This window comes from Chenopodium quinoa, unplaced genomic scaffold (genome assembly GCF_001683475.1).
Source record: "Chenopodium quinoa cultivar QQ74 unplaced genomic scaffold, ASM168347v1, whole genome shotgun sequence".
NCBI classification, from domain to species: Eukaryota; Viridiplantae; Streptophyta; class Magnoliopsida; order Caryophyllales; family Amaranthaceae; genus Chenopodium; species Chenopodium quinoa.
The window spans coordinates 1,368,342-1,377,673 of record NW_018743791.1 but is presented as its reverse complement, the minus strand read 5'-3'; positions in this window follow the sequence as shown (position 1 = coordinate 1,377,673).

The following is a 9,332-nucleotide window of genomic DNA, read 5'->3' as shown; positions in this document are numbered from 1 at the left end:
GATTTTATTAAAGGCTTCTACCTGGCCGTTTGCTTGTGGACGGCCGACAGATGCAAAGTAGTGTGCAATTCCTTAGTTACCCAACCAGCTTTTGAGAACAGGCGTCTCAAATTGGGGACCATTATCAAAAACCATAGACATGGGAACCCCGAACCGAGTGATGACATTTTTCCAAATGAATGAAATTACATCCTTCGTCTTGATTCCCTTTACAGCCTCCGCCTCTACCCATTTAGTGAAGTAGTCGACGGCAACAAGTATGTACCTCCATTCGCCTGTAGCAGGCGTATATGGACCCAGAATATCCATGCCCCACTTAGCAAACGGTAGTGGGCTATGAATGGTAGTGAGGTCAGTAGCCGGACGGTGAATTAGCTTGCCAAACCTTTGGCACTTGTCACATTTTTTCACCATCTCCATTGCATCTGCTTCCAAAGTAGGCCAAAAGTAGCCCTGCCGCCTTGCCCTTTGAGCAAGCGTCCTACCGCCTATATGAGAAGCACAGTAACCAGAGTGAAGATCGTCTAGTATCTCTCGTCCCTTTTCTGGAGTAACACACTTTAAGAAGGGTTGAAGGTACCCCTTTTTGTGAAGTTCTCCCTTTATTATTTCAAAACAGGTTGCTCGTTTTTTCAGTGCTGCCGCCTGTTGATGATCATCCGGCAGGGTACCATTTGCCAGATATGCCCTGATTGAATCCATCCAGGTTGAGCTTCTGTCTAGGATTCCAATAGGGTCTTCCTCGATGCTTCTCTTCTCCATTACTTCCCAAAAAACAGTTCGAGGAGTATCAGAGGAGGCGGATGATGCTAATTTTGACAGTGCATCCGCCAGGTTGTTTTCTGATCTCGGCACTTGGATCAGATGGAAATCCTCAAGGGAGCCGGCTGCTTGTCGGACCGCCTGTAAATACTTGATCATGGCCGGATGGGTTGCTTCGTATTCGCCATTGTACTGACTCACTATCAATTGTGAATCGGAACAGGCGTCTATTTTTCTTGCCCCTGCCGCCTTGCACATGCGGATTCCGGCTAGTAAAGCTTCATATTCTGCCTCATTGTTTGAGGCCTGAAAACTGAAGCGTAGAGCATACTCGTACCTGTCGCCCTCTGGCGACTGACATATGACGCCTGCTCCACAACCATTTGAAGTAGAGCTTCCGTCCACATATACCTTCCAGACTTGGTCTGGAACTTGAGAGTCAGGAGGACGAGTCATCTCAACAATAAAGTCAGCAAAGGCTTGCCCCTTCACTGCTTTTCTAGGCTCGAAAGTAACTTCGAGGCTCTGTATTTCTATGGCCCATTTGATCATTCGGCCTGACGACTCCATGATGGTTAGTGGCCGCTTGATAGGTTGGTCTGTATACACGACGGCTGCATGTGCCAAAAAGTAGGGCTTCAATTTTTTAACAGCCATGAAGAGTGCAAGACCAAATTTCTCCACTAAGGGATACCTCAACTCGGCATTTTTCAGTACGTGACTGACAAAGTAGACCGGGAGCTGACATCCGTCTCTTTCAGCAAGGAGAACAGCGCTTAACGCATGATCAGAGACGGCCAGGTACATGTAGAGTATTTCTTTGGGCAAAGGGCTGACCAGCCTCGGCAAGGAATGCAAGTGAACTTTCAATTTCTGGAAAGCGGCCTCAGCATCCGGCCCCCATTCAAACCTTGCCTTTTTCTTAATTTCCTGGAAAAAGTATAGGCATTTGTCGCCTGATCGGCTTAGAAATCTTCCCAAGGCCACCAGACAACCTGTTAACTTCTGAACCTCTCGGATGGTACGAGGCGACTGCATGTCAATGACCGCCTGCACCTTCTCAGGGTTCGCCTCTATTCCTCTCTGATTGATAAGGAATCCGAGAAATTTCCCAGACTCAACTCCAAATACACATTTCTTGGGATTGAGCATGACATGGTGCCGCCTGAGTGTGGCGAAAGTTTCTCGGAGGTCCGACAGATGATCTATCTGAAGCTTAGTCTTGACAATCATATCATCAATGTATGCCTCGACGTTTCTCCCAATCTGATCAAAGAACACAGTGTTTATCATTCGCTGGAAGGTAGCCGGGGCATTCTTAAGACCAAACGGCATGACCGTGTAACAGTATAACCCCTGATCAGTGACGAAGGCCGTCTTTTCCTGATCTTTCTTCCATATTGGAATTTGATGGAAACCAAAGTAGGCGTCCATAAAGCTCATCAAAGCATGGCCGGCTGTTGAGTCGACCAGGTTATCAATTTTAGGCAGAGGGTAACTGTCTTTGGGGCACGCCTTGTTTAAGTCTGTGTAGTCTACACACATTCGCCAGGTGCCATTCGGCTTTTTAACAAGCACCACATTTGCAACCCAGTCTGGGAAGTAACATTGCCGAATAAACCCTGCATCAAGTAATCTTTTAACTTCGGCGGCTGCCGCCTGACTTCTTTCTTCGCCATGGTTCCGCTTCTTCTCTCGTACCGGCTTCTTTTTCGGATCCACGGCCAGTTTGTGTACCGCCAGATCAGGACTAATGCCTGGAATTTCATGGACTTCGAATGCAAAGATGTCCTTGTATTCTTTCAATAGTTTGTGAAAGTCGTCACCAAGGTCTCTCAGAGCAGTCGTCCCAACTTTGGCTGTTCGCTCAGGACGTGAGTCGTCTAAGATCAAGTCCGTATGCTCACCAGCCGACTGAGGGCGGAATTCATCCGACCGCTTCTCCGCCAATGATTGCTATTTTTTATCTTTTCTTGCGGCCCCTGTCTGGGATGCCTTTCTCTTCTTGCCGCCTGCTTTCTGAACAGGCGCACTCTCCTTGACATTGTCAAGGTTTGTCTTTTCACCACTTGACCCAGTGGCCATAACAGTGGGCTTGACATCCGAGAGATAGCACTCTCGGGCCATCCTCTGATCTCCCCTTAGGGAGCCGACTGTTCCATTATCCCTCTCAAACTTGAGCAACATAAGAGATGGGATTATAACAGCCTTGGAATTATTCAGGGTTGGTCGTCCCAGAATCATGTTGTAGGCCGAGAGTTCTTCTACTACCAGGAACCGGACTACCATGTGTCGTCCTTCCCCTTTTTCGCCCAGACGGATGGGTAAATCCACTCATCCCACTGGGTGGACGACTCCTCCTCCAAATCCTACTAAAGGGTGGGAGGCCGGATGTATGCAATCAGTCTGATATTTTAGTTTCGACAGAAATTTGCTACTGATGAGATCTGAGGAGCTTCCGGTATCTATGAGAATTCGGCCAACTCTTTGGTTGGCCACTTTACATTCAATGACGATAGGGTCGTCATGCGGCCCTCTTACCCCTCCTAGATCTTCTTCAGTGATGACAATCTCAGGAAATGAATATTTGGAGGGCCGTTCTTGGTGAACGGAATTTACATCTAACCGCCTGATATTGTCTTTGTTGCCCCTAATAGTGGGGCCGCCTCCTGAGAAGCCGCCTGCAATGGTGTAGACGACTGCATCATCTGTATCGGAGCTGTCGGCTGTTGATTCTTTTTGGCCGACTGCTTTTTTGAGGAAGTGTTCCCCGTAGATTTCTTGACATAAGTGTCAAGATCACCTTGCTCAGCCAGGCGGTCCAGATACCACATGAGACTGATGCAGTCATTGGTGTGATGACCAACATCATCATGATAAGCACAAAATTTTTCTTGGTTTCGGTTGTTTGCAGAACCCTTCATGGGGACCGACTTCTCAATTGAGATCCGTCCCTTGATTTCTTTTAGGATAAACTGGTTATCCTTGTTAAACGCATACTTTGGGGAGTATGGTTTGAATTCTTTTTTCTTTTTCTGGGCCGGCTGTTTAGAGGAATCAGCCGCCCAGACCTCTTTTCTTTTCTCGTCTTTGTTGGACGACTGCTTCTGTCGTCCTTCTCTTTTGTCGGACCTTTTACCGTCCGACTGTTTTACCGTACAAAGATCAGTCGCCTGTATATAGGCTTCCGCTTCAATCAAGGCCTCTTGAAGAGTCGCCACCCTCTTTCGAACCAAATCAAATTTGAAGGTAGACCCGTCTTTGAGACCTCTGAAAAAGTCAGTATAGGCTACCTCATCCGGTAACCCTTGAATCTGTATTCTCATCAGGTTAAACCGTCTGATGTAAGAACGAAGCCCCTCCTTCTCGCCCTGCTGAATTGTTCCTAAATCAAGGGTCGTTTTCTTCGCAGGGATGTTCATGGCGAAGTTGGAGGTGAATAAGTAAGCAAGCGTCCTGAAGCTATTTACACAACCAGTCGGCAGGTTGCCGAACCATTGTTGTGCGATTCCTTTGAGAGTCGCTGGGAAACACTTGCACTAAGTGGGATCATCCAACCCTTGAAGGTACATCAGGTTGGTGAATGCCATCAGATGGTCTTCTGGGTTAGTAGTGCCGTCATAGGCGCCTACTAATACATTTTTCACTTTGGCCGGCTGAGCGGCTTCAGTAATTTCCTTGGAGAAGGCCGACGGCTGTTCACCAAGTCTAAGCAACCGTAGCTGCCAGTCCATAGGTTGGACGTTTTTTGCTACATGTCCACCAAACGGAGGTGGCTGCAAAAAATACTGTTGTTGCGGCACAAACGGTAAGTTTGGTACCGCCTGTTCGCTATGAAAGCCGGACTGACGGGAGGTACCGCCTGACTGACTCTCATGATATGACTGCGTATGCCTCATTGAGGTATTTCGCAGACTGTCTTGGAAGTTTGAAGTAGAGGCCGACTCTGACAATCGGTCACTCTTCTTCTGCTCTAGCAGTAGCCGAGCGTCTGTGAATGTTTGCTTCGACCCGTCCGCCTGAATATGACGAACAGGTTTCCTATTTCCTGTAGGAAAACGGAATTTTGTGAAATCAAGGGCAGGTGGCTCCCGCTTCCTAGATTTAGGATGAGGAGTCGCCTCTCGCCCTTGAACTGGCTTCCTCTTCAGTGAAGTGGAGGGTTTCTTAGCCGACTGCTCCTTGACCAGAGCAGGCGGCTTCTTGTTGATCAGCTCTTGAATCTCTCCCTTGAAGTCCCTCATGAAGGTCATGAGTTCGTTCCTTGTGATGGGAGCAGACCCATCAGTCGGCTGTTGCCGAACAGGCGGTGCGCCTGCTGGCTCGCTTCCTGTATGAAGATGTTCCCGTTCCCTCCTTTCGGTATGACGGGTACGTCGGGCCCTTAGGGTCCCGTCTGAAGCTGTGTGAGCTTCAACTTCAAATTCACTCTCAGTATCGTGGTCCGACTGAACTTGAGGGTCGTCTAGGGGACGCCTCTCTTCAGGAGTCGGTACAGACTTGGATGCCATCTCAGAAGTACTCTCCCCACAGACGGCGCCAAATGTTTCGGGGTTTTCTGATGTCCTGCGGGAGAGTTACAATTTCGAGACTGAAACCGGACGCCTGTACCTGCAAAACAACGGAGACTCCTGGTGGTGGGAGCTCCGCCTCCAACGGTCAAGTTAGTACTTGATTAAGGAGTAATTAATGCGGAAATTAAAGTGATTGGGTCTCTCTAGGTGAGAGTGTTTAATGTAGGTAATCTGCTTTGTTAGCGTGATCAGCCTGTTATCTCTATGTAATTTGTGTAATTAATGTGTAATCTCCCTTAATGAGGATTAAGGGAGGTATTTATAACCTTGGGAAACGTGCCAATCCTAGGTTTAGGTTAACCTAGGGCTGATTGGGCTTCCCTCGGAAGTTGGGCCTAGGTGGCCGGTTATCCCAGGTGTCATGGGAAGGACACATGTCGTGTCGTAATTGGTCCAAGGTGGACGGATCATTGCTTGACACGTGGCAGGCTCCATTGGCCCATGTGACGGACACATGGCGGAACCTGATTGGTCCACTTGTCAGATGGTGATTGGTGGGAGCAAAATCCCCTAATCATTAACCATGGTCCCTAGTACCCTCCGGGAGTTAAATTGGGTGGGTGTAACCATCTAATTTGCCTTTAAACGACCAATTTACCGGTGTATAACTTGCAACAATTTAATTAACTCGAGCCTACCACGAACATTTAGGACAAAATATAATTGATCATTTATTGTTCCAAACGGCATTATATGACCCCGAGATGTATCCCCCTAAAATCTCATTTCTTTTCAACACCGGGCCCCGAAACTTTTTAAATTTCTAAAAAAGCATGGATATTAACCTTCAATTTTGAAATTTTTTGACTTTTTTCGCACGGAAATAAAAATTGCCAAAATGTTTACCATGGTCCCTAATACCTCCTGGGAGTCCAATTGGGTGGGTAGAACCATCCATTTTGCCGTTTTACAACTTGCACCGATTCCATTAACTCAAACCTACCACGAACATCTATGACAACAAATAATGATCATATATGGTTCTAAACGACATTATATGACCTCGATATGTGTTGCCTAAAATCTCAAATATTTTCGATACCGGGCCCCGAAACAATTGAAATTTCTCAAAAAAAAACGTGCATATTAGCCTTCAGGTTTGGAATTTTTTGACTTTTTTTTCGCCAGTAAATAAAAATTGACGAAATGTTTACCATAGTCCATAATACCCTCCCGGAGTCCAATTGGATAGGTGGAACCATCCAATTTGCCTTTAAACGATCAATTTACCGATTCAATACTTCCACCGATTTAATAATTCAAGCCTACCACGAACATTTATGACAACATATAATGATCATATATGGTTCCAAACTGCATTACATGACCCCGAGATGTATACCCTAAAATTTCAAGACTTTTTGACACCGCGTTTCAAAACCTCCAAAATTTCTCAAAAAGCGTAGATATTAGTCTTCAATTTTGGAATTTATTGACTTTTTTTCGCCCGAAAATAAAAATTGCCGAAATGTTTACCATGGTCCCTAATACCCTCTGGGAGCCCAATTGCGTTAGTGGAACCATTCAATTTTCCTTTAAACGACTAATTTAATTACCGGTTTACAAGTTGCACGGATTTCATTAACTGTACTCAAGCCTACCACGAACATTTATGGCAAGATATAATGATCATATATGGTTCCAAATGGCATTCTATGAACTTGAGATATATCTCCTAAAATTTCAAGCGTTTTCGACACCTGTCCCGAAAACTCCAAAATTTCTCAAAAAACGTGGATATTAGCCTTTAATTTTGGAATTTTTTGACTTTTTTTTGCTCGTTAGTAAAAATTGCCGAAATGTTTACCATGGTCCCTAATGCCCTCCGGGAGTTTAATTGGGTGGGTGAAACCATCTAATTTGCCTTTAAACGACCAATTTACCGGTGTACAACTTGCAACAATTTAATTAACTCAAGCCTACCACGAACATTTATTACAAAATATAATGATCATTTATTGTTCCAAACGGCATTATATGACCCCGAGATGTTTCCCCTAAAATCTCATTTCTTTTCGACACCGGGCCCTGAAAATTTTTAAATTTCTAAAAAAGTATGGATATTAACATTCAATTTTGGAAATTTTTGAATTTTTTTCGCACGGAAATAAAAATTGCCTAAATGTTTACCATGGTCCCAAATACCCCATGGGAGTCCAATTGCGTGGGGGAGAACCATCCATTTTGCCTTCAAACGACCAATTTACTGATTTACAACTTGCACCGATTCCATTAACTCAAACCTACCACGAACATCTATGACATCAAATAATGATCATATATGGTTCTAAACGACATTATATGACCCCGAGATTTATTCCCTAAAATCTCAAATCTTTTCAATACCGGGCCCCGAAACAATTGAAATTTCTCAAAAAAAAAACGTGCATATTAGCCTTCAATTTTGGAATTTTTTGACTTTTTTTTTTCGCCCGTAAATTAAAATTGCCGAAATGTTTACCATGGTCCCTAATATCCTCCGGGAGTCCAATTGGGTTAGTGGAACCATTCAATTTTCCTTTAAACGACCTATTTAATTACCGGTTTACAAGTTGTACGGATTTCATTAACTGTACTTAGGCCTACCACGAACATTTATGACAAGATATAATGATCATACATGGTTCCAAACGGCATTATATGACCCCGACATGTATCTCATAAAATTTCAAGCGTTTTCGACACCTGCCCCGTAACCTCCAAAATTTCTCAAAAAGCGTGGATATTAGCCTTCAATTTTGGATTTTTTGACTTTTTTTGCCTGGAAATAAAAGTTGCCGAAATGTTTACCATGGTCCCTAATACCCTCTGGGAGTCCAATTGGGTTAGTGGAACCATTCAATTTTCCTTTAAACGACCTATTTAATTACCGGTTTACAAGTTGTACGGATTTCATTAACTGTACTCAGGCCTACCACGAACATTTATGACAAGATATAATGATCATACATGGTTCCAAATGGCATTTTATGACCCCGACATGTATCTCCTAATATTTCAACACTTTTCGACACCGGCCGCGGAAAACTCCAAAATTTCTCAAAAAGCGTGGATATTAGCCTTCAATTTTGGATTTTTTGACTTTTTTTTGCCCGAAAATAAAAGTTTCCGAAATGTTTACCATGGTCCCTAATACCGTCCGGGATTCCCATTGGGTGGGTGGAACAATCCAATTTGCCTTTAAACGACCAATTTACCGGTTTACAACTTGCACCGATTTCATTTATTCAAGCCTACCATGAATATTTATGACAACAAATAATGGTTCCAAACAACATTATATGACCCCTAGATGTATACCCTAAAATTTCAAGACTTTTCGACACCGGGCCCGGAAAACTCCAAAATTTCTCAAAAAGCATGGATATTAGTCTTCAATTTTAGAATTTTTTGGCTTTTTTCGCCCGAAAATAAAAATTGCCGAAATGTTTACCGTGGTCCCTAATACCCTCCGGGAGTCTAATTGGGTGGGTGGAACCAACTAATTTTCCTTTTAACGACCAATTTACCGGTTTACAACTTGCACCGATTTCATTAATTCAACCATCTAATTTGCCTTTAAACGACCAATTTACCAGTTTACAACTTGCACCCAAATTGTTCTGACCTGATTTTAATTCACCTTAAATGCAATTTAGACCACCTTATTATTGTTGATCAAAGCATTTTGTCTTGGGAGACCAAGTCGATCCAGGCCAGCAAAAGAAATGATCATCATCCTCAAATTTAAGAGTTAAGTATAGTATGTATTTGTTGTATGGTCAAAGGAGATAATTATCTTCCTAAATTATAGACTATAGTTCTCTAATATATTGCCATATATATTATAGTCAAAGGAAATAATTAGCTTGATAAAAATGGTTATTATCTATTTATAGTTAGTTGAACCCGAATATGACCTGACTTGGAAATGACCCGACCTGATTATAACCTGCAAATTATTAACCTGAACATAACCCGACTTGAATTTGAGAATGACCCAACTTGGAAATGATC